Source organism: Hemiscyllium ocellatum, chromosome 28 (assembly GCF_020745735.1).
Source record: "Hemiscyllium ocellatum isolate sHemOce1 chromosome 28, sHemOce1.pat.X.cur, whole genome shotgun sequence".
In the NCBI taxonomy this organism is placed as follows: domain Eukaryota; kingdom Metazoa; phylum Chordata; class Chondrichthyes; order Orectolobiformes; family Hemiscylliidae; genus Hemiscyllium; species Hemiscyllium ocellatum.
In genome coordinates, this window is record NC_083428.1 from 42,735,123 (window position 1) to 42,754,766 (window position 19,644).

Sequence of the window (19,644 nt, forward strand, 5' to 3'; positions counted from 1 at the left end):
AAACTCTACAGGAAGAGATAAAAATATGGGTAGAAGAATCAAGAAAAAATTGGTATGATAACTTGCATATTAATGCATGGACTATGTCAGTATTACAAACTACTGCAAACATTTGGGTGCAAATCTATGATTGGATTTATTGGATTCTATCATGGCTTGGCCTAGAACAACATACACTGCTCTTAGTGGGACTTATCCTACTCTGGGTGTTTGTGGTCGTAATTTGGCCATTACTCAAGCCATTAATCAAGGGATTGATTCCAGAACGAAAATAAACCACATCCTGCTTCCTCGACCGGCAAGCATGGATGAAACCACAACCAAATACCAAGAAGTCCTAGACTTCCTGGGAAAACAAAACCAAGACTTACTTGGGACTCTGAACTATTGTGAAGGAACGGGAATTCCTTGAACCAATGTGGTATTTTCTCCCACATGAAAGAACAATTTAGCCCTGTAGTCATGCCCGTAGGTCTATGGGACGCCTACTGCCACCACCTACCCATTATAGGAGGAAACATTCTGAAAGGACTCCAGCTCCTTTGGGGCTTGGTAAAATATAAATGGGTCCATTTGACCCTAGGTATAGGACTAATTCTCACAATTATGATTGGCTTTGAATTTAAACAAAGAAAATTTGGAATTACTAAGGGAGAATGGGGATCGTTTTTAACACTGATCTCCTCAACCATAATCATATCTTTTAATTACGAACCAGAATGGGCCATTTATTGTGCTACCATTCACTTGATTCTAAAGACATTAATTGTCTGTCATTCGGTCTTAACACAGACCTCGAACCAGGATAAACCTTCGTTTGTCCAAACCAAAAACCAAACCAAACCTTTGAAACACAGACGCGACCCGTCTCTGGGTGACGCTAAACCAGAAAAACAAAATAAGTCCAAGCAGCTACCACCTTGGAAGAAACCAAAACCACAGAAAACCTGTGTACCAAAATGGAACCAAAAACTTACATTACTGGAACTCAACAAACCCTCTGCATCTATGCGAAAAAAAAACAACCTCAATATTCCTTTATCAATATCCAAAAATTAAAGAATGGGTAACTAGAAAGAAGGAAACCAACACCACACGGAATACGGATGGTGGACTGAGCCAAGAACAGTTCTAAAAGAACACAACATTGGACAATGTTTAAATTGTAATGGACGTAAAAAGGCACAGAGACTAATATGCACATTTTGCTCAATGCTATTCGAAGAATTGAATATGAACATATTACTTTCTGTATGCAAACCAACGAAGATGTTGCCAGACCCAGATTTGCTCAAAGGGGAACGCATTCGACAAACACCCCTTTCAAAAGAATATATGGTACAGTATGACCGTAGAAGAGGCCATAACCTGGCTGAACACTTAATGATACTCTCCAAAGGAAAATATACCTTTGTGGACTGTCTGAACTATGTTGCAAAACTACAAAAGCGGAATGAAGAAAACCTAACCGACCTAAACATGCTCCGATCCAACATAAAACAAGACGAGTTTAATTACGTAACCAGAGAAGCCAACAGACCGTTACCTCATCCACAAATCGATATGATAACCGAATGGTCAAAATGGACATGGTCACCTAAAGCCATAGAAACGGTGGTAACTTATACATCACCGACCCATAATTGGAAATGGACGGAAAGAGAATATAAGAACCCACCTGGATACAATGACTGCCTCCTGAGGGAACTCCAGAGACAACACAAAATATCCCGTACATGGCATGCGAAAGAGACCGCAAACAGGATCTCAAAGACTTCCATGAGTACAAAATGAGGATTCTGAATGAAAGACCAAAACGGACGGTCCAACAAACTTCATGGTACAGTTGGAAACACGATGGCTGTCAAGACCCCGAACCAAAACCAACATGGAAACCAGAGGTCCGGCTCTTTGACGACCAACATGATTGGAAACGAAATCCACTGATGAAATTCGTCGGAACCCCAACAACTGAATCTGATCATGAAACCCGCCATGGGAAGTCTGACTCAGAATGATTTCGCATAATTAAATGAAATTTATGCGTTGATTTAATGTTGCCTTTTCCGCTTTACTCACAATAGCTTTCATAATAAGAGCGTCAACTGCAACAAACTACATCGCTGATGAATAAAGTGAAGACAATAATAATGGAGCGCAGAAAAACGAAAAATTCCTGATACATGCTGCTATTGGTACAACAATCATTGTAGAACTCTGTTCAGCTATCATTTGAACTTTTTAAAGACACATGGGGAAATCTCGCTTTTCAAGAGGGGGACGTCACGGGATCCATTACTTCTTCATGAAAAGACTCGATTCCTCTGTGGAATTTTAACTTATTATATTATATTGTATAAGATTAAGCTTAACAACAATGATGCTATTAACTCGTTAAGTGTCATGGGATCCGTCTACTTCTTCATGAAAAGACTCGATTCTTCTGTGGAATTTTACCTGATTATATTATATTGTATAAGATTAAGCTTAACAGCAATGATGCTATTAACTCGTTAAGTGTCATGGGATCCGTCTACTTCTTCATGAAAAGACTCGATTCTTCTGTGGAATTTTACCTGATTATATTAGATTGTAGCAACAATGATACTATTAACTCTTTATTGTATTTTAGCCTAGCAACAATTAAGAATAACTATGACTACGTGGCAGCTGGTCTTTACCAGCTACTTATCAGCTACTAATTGTTTTCTCAGCTAATTAAGTGTTTAACGCGACCTTTAAACAATGCTGACCGAGGCACAGTTTGAGATTCCAGTTCTTTAAACAAATGATGTAATCGCTTAACTTAGACTGTAAGGGATAAAAGCAGAGCTAAAACAGACAGAACTCACTCTTGTCTTGAAACACAGACAATGAGTCACCCAACCATCTCGGCTTAACTGCAGATCCTCTGAACCACCAGGCTTGCAGAAAAGACACATTTGTGCAAAATACAGACCGATCGGATGAAGCATACGGACGGCTAAGAGCTTGCTGAAATACGCCTGCCTAAAAGATTCTCGGTTGAGGCACTGCATTCTAGCCTGAAGAAGATACAATCTGAACCAACTAGCTGAAACACGCTAGTCTAAGAAGATCCCATTTGGGACACTCAAGTATTAAGCTCTGCTTTTATCCTAGGTATCTTTTAAGAACATTCAAAAAGGCTGTAACGATTGTGATTAACTGAAAACATCTGATTGTGAGTATTCAACTTATTATAGTGATAAATTTCTATTATATTTTACACCACACACTTCGTATTCGCCGAACCTTTATTTGATAAGATATGTTTACCTTTGTGTTGGTATGTTAAGTCTAGAACTTAGCTGAGAAGGCATTAGGATTGACTTAAAGTGAATCCCTCACACTCCTAGGTGAAAGGATAAACCGAAGGGACCTAGAGACCTGCGATAAACCCAGCCGAGTTTGTAGCTATCAGAACCATACAGTCAATAGGGACCACTGGTAAACTTGACAGGTAACGGCCTCAGGTACATACCCGAGGTACTGTAGTTTAATCCGGTAGTAACCCATACCTATTGAGGATATCCACCTGAATAACATAACAAATTCAAACAGAAGCCACGCGTTGCTGGAGAAACACCGCGAGTTTGGCAGCACCTGCGACAGTTCGGAAATGCAAGCCTGAGCCGGGTAAGACGTTCACGCTTCTCACTGTCGCGCAGCCATTCTGACACAATCCACACAATTCAGTGGGAAAGACTGGCAGCCCCGCTGTGCAGGGCCGATTCCAAGCCGCCATCTCTCTTCATCACCCCCACTCCATTGTCGCACCGTCCTCTCTCTACTGTAACAACCCTCCTCAACACACACCTCTGGCACCGTCCAAGCCATCAGCAAGCTTACAACACAGCACCGCCAAAGTAAGAACGGTGCTCATGAGGCAGCCTCGTCATCATCCCTCCAACACCACGCACAGTCCCTACCCCCAGCATCCACTCTCTGCTCGACACAATCCACCCCACCACAAGCCGCAGACACCGACACTCCCACACGCACTGCCACATCACCATCAGCTCCAAAACAAGGAAGATGCGCATGAAGGTTCCGTTTGATGTGTCGGAGTTGATGTAGAAAAAAGGCAGACCATCGATGAGAGCTGTCTCCATAAATCGAAACTTCAGCATGTGCAAATATAATCAGGATTTCACTGCTGCCTCCCAGCGCCACGGACCCATGTCGGATTCGAACTTCGGTCGACTCCCTGCGTGGAGTTTGCCCATTCTCCCCGTGTCTGCGTGGATTTCGTCCGACGGATCCGCTTTCCTCCCACAGACCAAAAGTGTGCAGGTCCGGTGTTCTGGCCATGCTAAATTGCCCATTGTTTTCAGGGATGTGTAGTTTCGGTGCATTTGTTCGGGGTAAATGCATAGTCATGCGGTAAGGGTTTGGCTGCCTGGGGGATGCTCTTGGGAGAGTCGGTCGCCTGTTTCCACAGTCGAGGGATTCTATGCTAATTTCTGATTTCGCAAATTTGGAGGATCTGAAAGAGATCAATTCAAACAGAAGTCACGCGTTGCGGAGAAACACCGCGAGTTTGGCAGCACCTGCGACAGTTCGGAAATGCAGGCAAAACGGGCCTGTGCTTGCTTCCGCCACCGCCAGAACGGGAGGGCCATTGAGTCTGATTTGCTCGCACCGCCTTCTCTGTTGTTCCGTGGCAGTGCAATTTAAAAGCGACCCGCCCGAGCAGGGACTTGAACCCTGGACCCTCAGATTAAAAGTCTGATGCTCTACCGACTGAGCTAACCGGGCTCCTGGCCGGCTCCGGCCTGAGCCGGGTAAGACGTTCACGCTTCACACTGTCGCGCAGCCATTCTGACACAATCCACACAATTCAGTGGGAAAGACTGGCAGCCCCGGCTGTGCAGGGCCGATTCCAAGCCGCCATCTCTCTTCATCACCCCCACTCCATTGTCGCACCGTCCTCTCTCTACTGTAACAACCCTCCTCAACACACACCTCTGGCACCGTCCAAGCCATCAGCAAGCTTACAACACAGCACCGCCAAAGTAAGAACGGTGCTCATGAGGCAGCCTCGTCATCATCCCTCCAACACCACGCACAGTCCCTACCCCCAGCATCCACTCTCTGCTCGACACAATCCACCCCACCACAAGCCGCAGACACCGACACTCCCACACGCACTGCCACATCACCATCAGCTCCAAAACAAGGAAGATGCGCATGAAGGTTCCGTTTGATGTGTCGGAGTTGATGTAGAAAAAAGGCAGACCATCGATGAGAGCTGTCTCCATAAATCGAAACTTCAGCATGTGCAAATATAATCAGGATTTCACTGCTGCCTCCCAGCGCCGGACCCATGTCGGATTCGAACTTCGGTCGACTCCCTGCGTGGAGTTTGCCCATTCTCCCCGTGTCTGCGTGGATTTCGTCCGACGGATCCGCTTTCCTCCCACAGACCAAAAGTGTGCAGGTCCGGTGTTCTGGCCATGCTAAATTGCCCATTGTTTTCAGGGATGTGTAGTTTCGGTGCATTTGTTCGGGGTAAATGCATAGTCATGCGGTAAGGGTTTGGCTGCCTGGGGGATGCTCTTGGGAGAGTCGGTCGCCTGTTTCCACAGTCGAGGGATTCTATGCTAATTTCTGATTTCGCAAATTTGGAGGATCTGAAAGAGATCAATTCAAACAGAAGTCACGCGTTGCGGGAGAAACACCGCGAGTTTGGCAGCACCTGCGACAGTTCGGAAATGCAGGCAAAACGGGCCTGTGCTTGCTTCCGCCACCGCCAGAACGGGAGGGCCATTGAGTCTGATTTGCTCGCACCGCCTTCTCTGTTGTTCCGTGGCAGTGCAATTTAAAAGCGACCCGCCCGAGCAGGGACTTGAACCCTGGACCCTCAGATTAAAAGTCTGATGCTCTACCGACTGAGCTACCCGGGCTCCTGGCCGGCTCCGGCCTGAGCCGGGTAAGACGTTCACGCTTCACACTGTCGCGCAGCCATTCTGACACAATCCACACAATTCAGTGGGAAAGACTGGCAGCCCCGGCTGTGCAGGGCCGATTCCAAGCCGCCATCTCTCTTCATCACCCCCACTCCATTGTCGCACCGTCCTCTCTCTACTGTAACAACCCTCCTCAACACACACCTCTGGCACCGTCCAAGCCATCAGCAAGCTTACAACACAGCACCGCCAAAGTAAGAACGGTGCTCATGAGGCAGCCTCGTCATCATCCCTCCAACACCACGCACAGTCCCTACCCCCAGCATCCACTCTCTGCTCGACACAATCCACCCCACCACAAGCCGCAGACACCGACACTCCCACACGCACTGCCACATCACCATCAGCTCCAAAACAAGGAAGATGCGCATGAAGGTTCCGTTTGATGTGTCGGAGTTGATGTAGAAAAAAGGCAGACCATCGATGAGAGCTGTCTCCATAAATCGAAACTTCAGCATGTGCAAATATAATCAGGATTTCACTGCTGCCTCCCAGCGCCACGGACCCATGTCGGATTCGAACTTCGGTCGACTCCCTGCGTGGAGTTTGCCCATTCTCCCCGTGTCTGCGTGGATTTCGTCCGACGGATCCGCTTTCCTCCCACAGACCAAAAGTGTGCAGGTCCGGTGTTCTGGCCATGCTAAATTGCCCATTGTTTTCAGGGATGTGTAGTTTCGGTGCATTTGTTCGGGGTAAATGCATAGTCATGCGGTAAGGGTTTGGCTGCCTGGGGGATGCTCTTGGGAGAGTCGGTCGCCTGTTTCCACAGTCGAGGGATTCTATGCTAATTTCTGATTTCGCAAATTTGGAGGATCTGAAAGAGATCAATTCAAACAGAAGTCACGCGTTGCGGAGAGAAACACCGCGAGTTTGGCAGCACCTGCGACAGTTCGGAAATGCAGGCAAAACGGGCCTGTGCTTGCTTCCGCCACCGCCAGAACGGGAGGGCCATTGAGTCTGATTTGCTCGCACCGCCTTCTCTGTTGTTCCGTGGCAGTGCAATTTAAAAGCGACCCGCCCGAGCAGGGACTTGAACCCTGGACCCTCAGATTAAAAGTCTGATGCTCTACCGACTGAGCTACCCGGGCTCCGGCCGGCTCCGGCCTGAGCCGGTAAGACGTTCACGCTTCACACTGTCGCGCAGCCATTCTGACACAATCCACACAATTCAGTGGGAAAGACTGGCAGCCCCGGCTGTGCAGGGCCGATTCCAAGCCGCCATCTCTCTTCATCACCCCCACTCCATTGTCGCACCGTCCTCTCTCTACTGTAACAACCCTCCTCAACACACACCTCTGGCACCGTCCAAGCCATCAGCAAGCTTACAACACAGCACCGCCAAAGTAAGAACGGTGCTCATGAGGCAGCCTCGTCATCATCCCTCCAACACCACGCACAGTCCCTACCCCCAGCATCCACTCTCTGCTCGACACAATCCACCCCACCACAAGCCGCAGACACCGACACTCCCACACGCACTGCCACATCACCATCAGCTCCAAAACAAGGAAGATGCGCATGAAGGTTCCGTTTGATGTGTCGGAGTTGATGTAGAAAAAGGCAGACCATCGATGAGAGCTGTCTCCATAAATCGAAACTTCAGCATGTGCAAATATAATCAGGATTTCACTGCTGCCTCCCAGCGCCACGGACCCATGTCGGATTCGAACTTCGGTCGACTCCCTGCGTGGAGTTTGCCCATTCTCCCCGTGTCTGCGTGGATTTCGTCTGACGGATCCGCTTTCCTCCCACAGACCAAAAGTGTGCAGGTCCGGTGTTCTGGCCATGCTAAATTGCCCATTGTTTTCAGGGATGTGTAGTTTCGGTGCATTTGTTCGGGGTAAATGCATAGTCATGCGGTAAGGGTTTGGCTGCCTGGGGGATGCTCTTGGGAGAGTCGGTCGCCTGTTTCCACAGTCGAGGGATTCTATGCTAATTTCTGATTTCGCAAAATTGGAGGATCTGAAAGAGATCAATTCAAACAGAAGTCACGCGTTGCGGGAGAAACACCGCGAGTTTGGCAGCACCTGCGACAGTTCGGAAATGCAGGCAAAACGGGCCTCTGCTTGCTTCCGCCACCGCCAGAACGGGAGGGCCATTGAGTCTGATTTGCTCGCACCGCCTTCTCTGTTGTTCCGTGGCAGTGCAATTTAAAAGCGACCCGCCCGAGCAGGGACTTGAACCCTGGACCCTCAGATTAAAAGTCTGATGCTCTACCGACTGAGCTACCCGGGCTCCTGGCCGGCTCCGGCCTGAGCCGGGTAAGACGTTCACGCTTCACACTGTCGCGCAGCCATTCTGACACAATCCACACAATTCAGTGGGAAAGACTGGCAGCCCCGGCTGTGCAGGGCCGATTCCAAGCCGCCATCTCTCTTCATCACCCCCACTCCATTGTCGCACCGTCCTCTCTCTACTGTAACAACCCTCCTCAACACACACCTCTGGCACCGTCCAAGCCATCAGCAAGCTTACAACACAGCACCGCCAAAGTAAGAACGGTGCTCATGAGGCAGCCTCGTCATCATCCCTCCAACACCACGCACAGTCCCTACCCCCAGCATCCACTCTCTGCTCGACACAATCCACCCCACCACAAGCCGCAGACACCGACACTCCCACACGCACTGCCACATCACCATCAGCTCCAAAACAAGGAAGATGCGCATGAAGGTTCCGTTTGATGTGTCGGAGTTGATGTAGAAAAAGGCAGACCATCGATGAGAGCTGTCTCCATAAATCGAAACTTCAGCATGTGCAAATATAATCAGGATTTCACTGCTGCCTCCCAGCGCCACGGACCCATGTCGGATTCGAACTTCGGTCGACTCCCTGCGTGGAGTTTGCCCATTCTCCCCGTGTCTGCGTGGATTTCGTCCGACGGATCCGCTTTCCTCCCACAGACCAAAAGTGTGCAGGTCCGGTGTTCTGGCCATGCTAAATTGCCCATTGTTTTCAGGGATGTGTAGTTTCGGTGCATTTGTTCGGGGTAAATGCATAGTCATGCGGTAAGGGTTTGGCTGCCTGGGGGATGCTCTTGGGAGAGTCGGTCGCCTGTTTCCACAGTCGAGGGATTCTATGCTAATTTCTGATTTCGCAATTTGGAGGATCTGAAAGAGATCAATTCAAACAGAAGTCACGCGTTGCGGGAGAAACACCGCGAGTTTGGCAGCACCTGCGACAGTTCGGAAATGCAGGCAAAACGGGCCTGTGCTTGCTTCCGCCACCGCCAGAACGGGAGGGCCATTGAGTCTGATTTGCTCGCACCGCCTTCTCTGTTGTTCCGTGGCAGTGCAATTTAAAAGCGACCCGCCCGAGCAGGGACTTGAACCCTGGACCCTCAGATTAAAAGTCTGATGCTCTACCGACTGAGCTACCCGGGCTCCTGGCCGGCTCAGGCCGGAGGCGGGTAAGACGTTGACGCTTCACACTGTCGCGCAGCCATTCTGACACAATCCACACAATTCAGTGGGAAAGACTGGCAGCCCCGGCTGTGCAGGGCCGATTCCAAGCCGCCATCTCTCTTCATCACCCCCACTCCATTGTCGCACCGTCCTGTCTCTACTGTAACAACCCTCCTCAACACACACCTCTGGCACCGTCCAAGCCATCAGCAAGCTTACAACACAGCACCGCCAAAGTAAGAACGGTGCTCATGAGGCAGCCTCGTCATCATCCCTCCAACACCACGCACAGTCCCTACCCCCAGCATCCACTCTCTGCTCGACACAATCCACCCCACCACAAGCCGCAGACACCGACACTCCCACACGCACTGCCACATCACCATCAGCTCCAAAACAAGGAAGATGCGCATGAAGGTTCCGTTTGATGTGTCGGAGTTGATGTAGAAAAAAGGCAGACCATCGATGAGAGCTGTCTCCATAAATCGAAACTTCAGCATGTGCAAATATAATCAGGATTTCACTGCTGCCTCCCAGCGCCACGGACCCATGTCGGATTCGAACTTCGGTCGACTCCCTGCGTGGAGTTTGCCCATTCTCCCCGTGTCTGCGTGGATTTCGTCCGACGGATCCGCTTTCCTCCCACAGACCAAAAGTGTGCAGGTCCGGTGTTCTGGCCATGCTAAATTGCCCATTGTTTTCAGGGATGTGTAGTTTCGGTGCATTTGTTCGGGGTAAATGCATAGTCATGCGGTAAGGGTTTGGCTGCCTGGGGGATGCTCTTGGGAGAGTCGGTCGCCTGTTTCCACAGTCGAGGGATTCTATGCTAATTTCTGATTTCGCAAATTTGGAGGATCTGAAAGAGATCAATTCAAACAGAAGTCACGCGTTTGGGAGAAGAAACACGCGAGTTTGGCAGCACCTGCGACAGTTCGGAAATGCAGGCAAAACGGGCCTGTGCTTGCTTCCGCCACCGCCAGAACGGGAGGGCCATTGAGTCTGATTTGCTCGCACCGCCTTCTCTGTTGTTCCGTGGCAGTGCAATTTAAAAGCGACCCGCCCGAGCAGGGACTTGAACCCTGGACCCTCAGATTAAAAGTCTGATGCTCTACCGACTGAGCTACCGGGCTCCTGGCCGGCTCCGGCCTGAGCCGGGTAAAGACGTTCACGCTTCACACTGTCGCGCAGCCATTCTGACACAATCCACACAATTCAGTGGGAAAGACTGGCAGCCCGGCTGTGCAGGGCGATTCCAAGCCGCCATCTCTCTTCATCACCCCCACTCCATTGTCGCACCGTCCTCTCTCTACTGTAACAACCCTCCTCAACACACACCTCTGGCACCGTCCAAGCCATCAGCAAGCTTACAACACAGCACCGCCAAAGTAAGAACGGTGCTCATGAGGCAGCCTCGTCATCATCCCTCCAACACCACGCACAGTCCCTACCCCCAGCATCCACTCTCTGCTCGACACAATCCACCCCACCACAAGCCGCAGACACCGACACTCCCACACGCACTGCCACATCACCATCAGCTCCAAAACAAGGAAGATGCGCATGAAGGTTCCGTTTGATGTGTCGGAGTTGATGTAGAAAAAAGGCAGACCATCGATGAGAGCTGTCTCCATAAATCGAAACTTCAGCATGTGCAAATATAATCAGGATTTCACTGCTGCCTCCCAGCGCCACGGACCCATGTCGGATTCGAACTTCGGTCGACTCCCTGCGTGGAGTTTGCCCATTCTCCCCGTGTCTGCGTGGATTTCGTCCGACGGATCCGCTTTCCTCCCACAGACCAAAAGTGTGCAGGTCCGGTGTTCTGGCCATGCTAAATTGCCCATTGTTTTCAGGGATGTGTAGTTTCGGTGCATTTGTTCGGGGTAAATGCATAGTCATGCGGTAAGGGTTTGGCTGCCTGGGGGATGCTCTTGGGAGAGTCGGTCGCCTGTTTCCACAGTCGAGGGATTCTATGCTAATTTCTGATTTCGCAAATTTGGAGGATCTGAAAGAGATCAATTCAAACAGAAGTCACGCGTTGCGGGAGAAACACCGCGAGTTTGGGCAGCACCTGCGACAGTTCGGAAATGCAGGCAAAACGGGCCTGTGCTTGCTTCCGCCACCGCCAGAACGGGAGGGCCATTGAGTCTGATTTGCTCGCACCGCCTTCTCTGTTGTTCCGTGGCAGTGCAATTTAAAAGCGACCCGCCCGAGCAGGGACTTGAACCCTGGACCCTCAGATTAAAAGTCTGATGCTCTACCGACTGAGCTACCCGGGCTCCTGGCCGGCTCCGGCCTGAGGCGGGTAAGACGTTCACGCTTCACACTGTCGCGCAGCCATTCTGACACAATCCACACAATTCAGTAGTGGGAAAGACTGGCAGCCCCGGCTGTGCAGGGCCGATTCCAAGCCGCCATCTCTCTTCATCACCCCCACTCCATTGTCGCACCGTCCTCTCTCTACTGTAACAACCCTCCTCAAACACACACCTCTGGCACCGTCCAAGCCATCAGCAAGCTTACAACACAGCACCGCCAAAGTAAGAACGGTGCTCATGAGGCAGCCTCGTCATCATCCCTCCAACACCACGCACAGTCCCTACCCCCAGCATCCACTCTCTGCTCGACACAATCCACCCCACCACAAGCCGCAGACACCGACACTCCCACACGCACTGCCACATCACCATCAGCTCCAAAACAAGGAAGATGCGCATGAAGGTTCCGTTTGATGTGTCGGAGTTGATGTAGAAAAAAGGCAGACCATCGATGAGAGCTGTCTCCATAAATCGAAACTTCAGCATGTGCAAATATAATCAGGATTTCACTGCTGCCTCCCAGCGCCACGGACCCATGTCGGATTCGAACTTCGGTCGACTCCCTGCGTGGAGTTTGCCCATTCTCCCCGTGTCTGCGTGGATTTCGTCCGACGGATCCGCTTTCCTCCCACAGACCAAAAGTGTGCAGGTCCGGTGTTCTGGCCATGCTAAATTGCCCATTGTTTTCAGGGATGTGTAGTTTCGGTGCATTTGTTCGGGGTAAATGCATAGTCATGCGGTTAAGGGTTTGGCTGCCTGGGGATGCTCTTGGGAGAGTCGGTCGCCTGTTTCCACAGTCGAGGGATTCTATGCTAATTTCTGATTTCGCAAATTTGGAGGATCTGAAAGAGATCAATTCAAACAGAAGTCACGCGTTGCGGGAGAAACACCGCGAGTTTGGCAGCACCTGCGACAGTTCGGAAATGCAGGCAAAACGGGCCTGTGCTTGCTTCCGCCACCGCCAGAACGGGAGGGCATTGAGTCTGATTTGCTCGCACCGCCTTCTCTGTTGTTCCGTGGCAGTGCAATTTAAAAGCGACCCGCCCGAGCAGGGACTTGAACCCTGGACCCTCAGATTAAAAGTCTGATGCTCTACCGACTGAGCTACCCGGGCTCCTGGCCGGCTCCGGCCTGAGCCGGGTAAGACGTTCACGCTTCACACTGTCGCGCAGCCATTCTGACACAATCCACACAATTCAGTGGGAAAGACTGGCAGCCCCGGCTGTGCAGGGCCGATTCCAAGCCGCCATCTCTCTTCATCACCCCCACTCCATTGTCGCACCGTCCTCTCTCTACTGTAACAACCCTCCTCAACACACACCTCTGGCACCGTCCAAGCCATCAGCAAGCTTACAACACAGCACCGCCAAAGTAAGAACGGTGCTCATGAGGCAGCCTCGTCATCATCCCTCCAACACCACGCACAGTCCCTACCCCCAGCATCCACTCTCTGCTCGACACAATCCACCCCACCACAAGCCGCAGACACCGACACTCCCACACGCACTGCCACATCACCATCAGCTCCAAAACAAGGAAGATGCGCATGAAGGTTCCGTTTGATGTGTCGGAGTTGATGTAGAAAAAAGGCAGACCATCGATGAGAGCTGTCTCCATAAATCGAAACTTCAGCATGTGCAAATATAATCAGGATTTCACTGCTGCCTCCCAGCGCCACGGACCCATGTCGGATTCGAACTTCGGTCGACTCCCTGCGTGGAGTTTGCCCATTCTCCCCGTGTCTGCGTGGATTTCGTCCGACGGATCCGCTTTCCTCCCACAGACCAAAAGTGTGCAGCTCGGTGTTCTGGCCATGCTAAATTGCCCATTGTTTTCAGGGATGTGTAGTTTCGGTGCATTTGTTCGGGGTAAATGCATAGTCATGCGGTAAGGGTTTGGCTGCCTGGGGGATGCTCTTGGGAGAGTCGGTCGCCTGTTTCCACAGTCGAGGGATTCTATGCTAATTTCTGATTTCGCAAATTTGGAGGATCTGAAAGAGATCAATTCAAACAGAAGTCACGCGTTGCGGAGAAACACCGCGAGTTTGGCAGCACCTGCGACAGTTCGGAAATGCAGGCAAAACGGGCCTGTGCTTGCTTCCGCCACCGCCAGAACGGGAGGGCCATTGAGTCTGATTTGCTCGCACCGCCTTCTCTGTTGTTCCGTGGCAGTGCAATTTAAAAGCGACCCGCCCGAGCAGGGACTTGAACCCTGGACCCTCAGATTAAAAGTCTGATGCTCTACCGACTGAGCTACCGGGCTCCTGGCCGGCTCCGGCCTGAGCCGGGTAAGACGTTCACGCTTCACACTGTCGCGCAGCCATTCTGACACAATCCACACAATTCAGTGGGAAAGACTGGCAGCCCCGGCTGTGCAGGGCCGATTCCAAGCCGCCATCTCTCTTCATCACCCCCACTCCATTGTCGCACCGTCCTCTCTCTACTGTAACAACCCTCCTCAACACACACCTCTGGCACCGTCCAAGCCATCAGCAAGCTTACAACACAGCACCGCCAAAGTAAGAACGGTGCTCATGAGGCAGCCTCGTCATCATCCCTCCAACACCACGCACAGTCCCTACCCCCAGCATCCACTCTCTGCTCGACACAATCCACCCCACCACAAGCCGCAGACACCGACACTCCCACACGCACTGCCACATCACCATCAGCTCCAAAACAAGGAAGATGCGCATGAAGGTTCCGTTTGATGTGTCGGAGTTGATGTAGAAAAAAGGCAGACCATCGATGAGAGCTGTCTCCATAAATCGAAACTTCAGCATGTGCAAATATAATCAGGATTTCACTGCTGCCTCCCAGCGCCACGGACCCATGTCGGATTCGAACTTCGGTCGACTCCCTGCGTGGAGTTTGCCCATTCTCCCCGTGTCTGCGTGGATTTCGTCCGACGGATCCGCTTTCCTCCCACAGACCAAAAGTGTGCAGGTCCGGTGTTCTGGCCATGCTAAATTGCCCATTGTTTTCAGGGATGTGTAGTTTCGGTGCATTTGTTCGGGGTAAATGCATAGTCATGCGGTAAGGGTTTGGCTGCCTGGGGGATGCTCTTGGGAGAGTCGGTCGCCTGTTTCCACAGTCGAGGGATTCTATGCTAATTTCTGATTTCGCAAATTTGGAGGATCTGAAAGAGATCAATTCAAACAGAAGTCACGCGTTGCGGGAGAAACACCGCGAGTTTGGCAGCACCTGCGACAGTTCGGAAATGCAGGCAAAACGGGCCTGTGCTTGCTTCCGCCACCGCCAGAACGGGAGGGCCATTGAGTCTGATTTGCTCGCACCGCCTTCTCTGTTGTTCCGTGGCAGTGCAATTTAAAAGCGACCCGCCCGAGCAGGGACTTGAACCTGGACCCTCAGATTAAAAGTCTGATGCTCTACCGACTGAGCTACCCGGGCTCCTGGCCGGCTCCGGCCTGAGCGGGTAAGACGTTCACGCTTCACACTGTCGCGCAGCCATTCTGACACAATCCACACAATTCAGTGGGAAAGACTGGCAGCCCCGGCTGTGCAGGGCCGATTCCAAGCCGCCATCTCTCTCTTCATCACCCCACTCCATTGTCGCACCGTCCTCTCTCTACTGTAACAACCCTCCTCAACACACACCTCTGGCACCGTCCAAGCCATCAGCAAGCTTACAACACAGCACCGCCAAAGTAAGAACGGTGCTCATGAGGCAGCCTCGTCATCATCCCTCCAACACCACGCACAGTCCCTACCCCCAGCATCCACTCTCTGCTCGACACAATCCACCCACCACAAGCCGCAGACACCGACACTCCCACACGCACTGCCACATCACCATCAGCTCCAAAACAAGGAAGATGCGCATGAAGGTTCCGTTTGATGTGTCGGAGTTGATGTAGAAAAAAGGCAGACCATCGATGAGAGCTGTCTCCATAAATCGAAACTTCAGCATGTGCAAATATAATCAGGATTTCACTGCTGCCTCCCAGCGCCACGGACCCATGTCGGATTCGAACTTCGGTCGACTCCCTGCGTGGAGTTTGCCCATTCTCCCGTGTCTGCGTGGATTTCGTCCGACGGATCCGCTTTCCTCCCACAGACCAAAAGTGTGCAGGTCCGGTGTTCTGGCCATGCTAAATTGCCCATTGTTTTCAGGGATGTGTAGTTTCGGTGCATTTGTTCGGGGTAAATGCATAGTCATGCGGTAAGGGTTTGGCTGCCTGGGGGATGCTCTTGGGAGAGTCGGTCGCCTGTTTCCACAGTCGAGGGATTCTATGCTAATTTCTGATTTCGCAAATTTGGAGGATCTGAAAGAGATCAATTCAAACAGAAGTCACGCGTTGCGGGAGAAACACCGCGAGTTTGGCAGCACCTGCGACAGTTCGGAAATGCAGGCAAAACGGGCCTGTGCTTGCTTCCGCCACCGCCAGAACGGGAGGCCATTGAGTCTGATTTGCTCGCACCGCCTTCTCTGTTGTTCCGTGGCAGTGCAATTTAAAAGCGACCCGCCCGAGCAGGGACTTGAACCCTGGACCCTCAGATTAAAAGTCTGATGCTCTACCGACTGAGCTACCGGGCTCCTGGCCGGCTCCGGCCTGAGCCGGGTAAGACGTTCACGCTTCACACTGTCGCGCAGCCATTCTGACACAATCCACACAATTCAGTGGGAAAGACTGGCAGCCCCGGCTGTGCAGGGCCGATTCCAAGCCGCCATCTCTCTTCATCACCCCACTCCATTGTCGCACCGTCCTCTCTCTACTGTAACAACCCTCCTCAACACACACCTCTGGCACGTCCAAGCCATCAGCAAGCTTACAACACAGCACCGCCAAAGTAAGAACGGTGCTCATGAGGCAGCCTCGTCATCATCCCTCAAACACCACGCACAGTCCCTACCCCCAGCATCCACTCTCTGCTCGACACAATCCACCCCACCACAAGCCGCAGACACCGACACTCCCACACGCACTGCCACATCACCATCAGCTCCAAAACAAGGAAGATGCGCATGAAGGTTCCGTTTGATGTGTCGGAGTTGATGTAGAAAAAGGCAGACCATCGATGAGAGCTGTCTCCATAAATCGAAACTTCAGCATGTGCAAATATAATCAGGATTTCACTGCTGCCTCCCAGCGCCACGGACCCATGTCGGATTCGAACTTCGGTCGACTCCCTGCGTGGAGTTTGCCCATTCTCCCCGTGTCTGCGTGGATTTCGTCCGACGGATCCGCTTTCCTCCCACAGACCAAAAGTGTGCAGCTCCGGTGTTCTGGCCATGCTAAATTGCCCATTGTTTTCAGGGATGTGTAGTTTCGGTGCATTTGTTCGGGGTAAATGCATAGTCATGCGGTTAAGGTTTGGCTGCCTGGGGGTGCTCTTGGGAGAGTCGGTCGCCTGTTTCCACAGTCGAGGGATTCTATGCTAATTTCTGATTTCGCAAATTTGGAGGATCTGAAAGAGATCAATTCAAACAGAAGTCACGCGTTGCGGGAGAAACACCGCGAGTTTGGCAGCACCTGCGACAGTTCGGAAATGCAGGCAAAACGGGCCTGTGCTTGCTTCCGCCACCGCCAGAACGGGAGGGCCATTGAGTCTGATTTGCTCGCACCGCCTTCTCTGTTGTTCCGTGGCAGTGCAATTTAAAAGCGACCCGCCCGAGCAGGGACTTGAACCCTGGACCCTCAGATTAAAAGTCTGATGTCTACCGACTGAGCTACCCGGGCTCCTGGCCGGCTCCGGCTGAGCCGGGTAAGACGTTCACGCTTCACACTGTCGCGCAGCCATTCTGACACAATCCACACAATTCAGTGGGAAAGACTGGCAGCCCCGCTGTGCAGGGCCGATTCCAAGCCGCCATCTCTCTTCATCACCCCCACCATTGTCGCACCGTCCTCTCTTACTGTAACAACCCTCCTCAACACACACCTCTGGCACCGTCCAAGCCATCAGCAAGCTTACAACACAGCACCGCAAAGTAAGAACGGTGCTCATGAGGCAGCCTCGTCATCATCCCTCCAACACCACGCACAGTCCCTACCCCCAGCATCCACTCTCTGCTCGACACAATCCACCCCACCACAAGCCGCAGACACCGACACTCCCACACGCACTGCCACATCACCATCAGCTCCAAAACAAGGAAGATGCGCATGAAGGTTCCGTTTGATGTGTCGGAGTTGATGTAGAAAAAAGGCAGACCATCGATGAGAGCTGTCTCCATAAATCGAAACTTCAGCATGTGCAAATATAATCAGGATTTCACTGCTGCCTCCCAGCGCCACGGACCCATGTCGGATTCGAACTTCGGTCGACTCCCTGCGTGGAGTTTGCCCATTCTCCCGTGTCTGCGTGGATTTCGTCCGACGGATCCGCTTTCCTCCCACAGACCAAAAGTGTGCAGGTCCGGTGTTCTGGCCATGCTAAATTGCCCATTGTTTTCAGGGATGTGTAGTTTCGGTGCATTTGTTCGGGGTAAATGCATAGTCATGCGGTAAGGGTTTGGCTGCCTGGGGGATTGCTCTTGGAGAGTCGGTCGCCTGTTTCCACAGTCGAGGGATTCTATGCTAATTTCTGATTTCGCAAATTTGGAGGATCTGAAAGAGATCAATTCAAACAGAAGTCACGCGTTGCGGGGAGAAACACCGCGAGTTTGGCAGCACCTGCGACAGTTCGGAAATGCAGGCAAAACGGGCCTGTGCTTGCTTCCGCCACCGCCAGAACGGGAGGGCCATTGAGTCTGATTTGCTCGCACCGCCTTCTCTGTTGTTCCGTGGCAGTGCAATTTAAAAGCGACCCGCCCGAGCAGGGACTTGAACCCTGGACCCTCAGATTAAAAGTCTGATGCTCTACCGACTGCGCTACCCGGGCGCCTGGCCGGCTCCGGCCTGAGCCGGGTAAGACGTTCACGCTTCACACTGTCGCGCAGCCATTCTGACACAATCCACACAATTCAGTGGGAAAGACTGGCAGCCCCGGCTGTGCAGGGCCGATCCAAGCCGCCATCTCTCTTCATCACCCCCACTCCATTGTCGCACCGTCCTCTCTCTCTGTAACAACCCTCCTCAACACACACTCTGGCACCGTCCAAGCCATCAGCAAGTTACAACACAGCACCGCCAAAGTAAGAACGGTGTCATGAGGGCAGCCTCGATATCATCCTCCAACACCACGCACAGTCCCTACCCCAGCATCCACTCTCTGCTCGACACAATCCACCCCACCACAAGCCGCAGACACCGACACTCCCACACGCACTGCACATCACATCAGCTCCAAAACAAGGAAGATGCGCATGAAGGTTCAGTTTGATGTGTCGGAGTTGATGTAGAAAAAAGGCAGACCATCGATGAGAGCTGTCTCCATAAATCGAAACTTCAGCATGTGCAAATATAATCAGGATTTCACTGCTGCCTCCCAGCGCCACGGACCCATGTCGGATTCGAACTTCGGTCGACTCCCTGCGTGGAGTTTGCCCATTCTCCCCGTGTCTGCGTGGATTTCGTCCGACGGATCCGCTTTCCTCCCACAGACCAAAGTGTGCAGGTCCGGTGTTCTGGCCATGCTAAATTGCCCATTGTTTTCAGGGATGTGTAGTTTCGGTGCATTTGTTCGGGGTAAATGCATAGTCATGCGGTAAGGGTTGGCTGCAGGGGGGATGCTCTTGGGAGAGTCGGTCGGCTGTTTCACAGTCGAGGGATTCTATGCTAATTTCTGATTTCGCAAATTTGGAGGATCTGAAAGAGATCAATTCAAACAGAAGTCACGCGTTGCGGGAGAAACACCGCGAGTTTGGCAGCACTGCGGACAGTTCGGAAATGCAGGCAAAACGGGCCTGTGCTTGCTTCCGCCACCGCCAGAACGGGAGGGCCATTGAGTCTGATTTGCTCGCACCGCTTCTCTGTTGTTCCGTGGCAGTGCAATTTAAAAGCGACCCGCCCGAGCAGGGACTTGAACC

At 51.8% G+C, this 19,644-nt stretch overlaps 13 non-coding genes across 13 annotated transcripts; all 13 read right to left on the minus strand.

Moving 5' to 3' along the window:
• Positions 1–4,706: 4,706 nt before the first annotated feature.
• Positions 4,707–4,779, minus strand: trnak-uuu (transfer RNA lysine (anticodon UUU)). The gene has a single exon. It is a non-coding gene; the product is annotated as a tRNA-Lys (tRNA).
• A 1,075-nt stretch (positions 4,780–5,854) lies between these two features.
• trnak-uuu (transfer RNA lysine (anticodon UUU)) lies at positions 5,855–5,927 on the minus strand. Its single transcript has one exon. It is a non-coding gene; the product is annotated as a tRNA-Lys (tRNA).
• Positions 5,928–7,005: 1,078 nt separating this feature from the next.
• On the minus strand, positions 7,006–7,078 carry trnak-uuu (transfer RNA lysine (anticodon UUU)). Its single transcript has one exon. It is a non-coding gene; the product is annotated as a tRNA-Lys (tRNA).
• A 1,074-nt stretch (positions 7,079–8,152) lies between these two features.
• trnak-uuu (transfer RNA lysine (anticodon UUU)) lies at positions 8,153–8,225 on the minus strand. Its single transcript has one exon. It is a non-coding gene; the product is annotated as a tRNA-Lys (tRNA).
• Positions 8,226–9,300: 1,075 nt separating this feature from the next.
• On the minus strand, positions 9,301–9,373 carry trnak-uuu (transfer RNA lysine (anticodon UUU)). The gene has a single exon. It is a non-coding gene; the product is annotated as a tRNA-Lys (tRNA).
• A 1,077-nt stretch (positions 9,374–10,450) lies between these two features.
• Positions 10,451–10,524, minus strand: trnak-uuu (transfer RNA lysine (anticodon UUU)). Its single transcript has one exon. It is a non-coding gene; the product is annotated as a tRNA-Lys (tRNA).
• A 1,076-nt stretch (positions 10,525–11,600) lies between these two features.
• trnak-uuu (transfer RNA lysine (anticodon UUU)) lies at positions 11,601–11,673 on the minus strand. The gene has a single exon. It is a non-coding gene; the product is annotated as a tRNA-Lys (tRNA).
• Positions 11,674–12,753: 1,080 nt separating this feature from the next.
• Positions 12,754–12,826, minus strand: trnak-uuu (transfer RNA lysine (anticodon UUU)). The gene has a single exon. It is a non-coding gene; the product is annotated as a tRNA-Lys (tRNA).
• Positions 12,827–13,900: 1,074 nt separating this feature from the next.
• Positions 13,901–13,974, minus strand: trnak-uuu (transfer RNA lysine (anticodon UUU)). Its single transcript has one exon. It is a non-coding gene; the product is annotated as a tRNA-Lys (tRNA).
• Positions 13,975–15,050: 1,076 nt separating this feature from the next.
• Positions 15,051–15,122, minus strand: trnak-uuu (transfer RNA lysine (anticodon UUU)). The gene has a single exon. It is a non-coding gene; the product is annotated as a tRNA-Lys (tRNA).
• A 1,073-nt stretch (positions 15,123–16,195) lies between these two features.
• trnak-uuu (transfer RNA lysine (anticodon UUU)) lies at positions 16,196–16,269 on the minus strand. Its single transcript has one exon. It is a non-coding gene; the product is annotated as a tRNA-Lys (tRNA).
• A 1,072-nt stretch (positions 16,270–17,341) lies between these two features.
• On the minus strand, positions 17,342–17,413 carry trnak-uuu (transfer RNA lysine (anticodon UUU)). The gene has a single exon. It is a non-coding gene; the product is annotated as a tRNA-Lys (tRNA).
• Positions 17,414–18,484: 1,071 nt separating this feature from the next.
• trnak-uuu (transfer RNA lysine (anticodon UUU)) lies at positions 18,485–18,557 on the minus strand. Its single transcript has one exon. It is a non-coding gene; the product is annotated as a tRNA-Lys (tRNA).
• Positions 18,558–19,644: the final 1,087 nt, after the last annotated feature.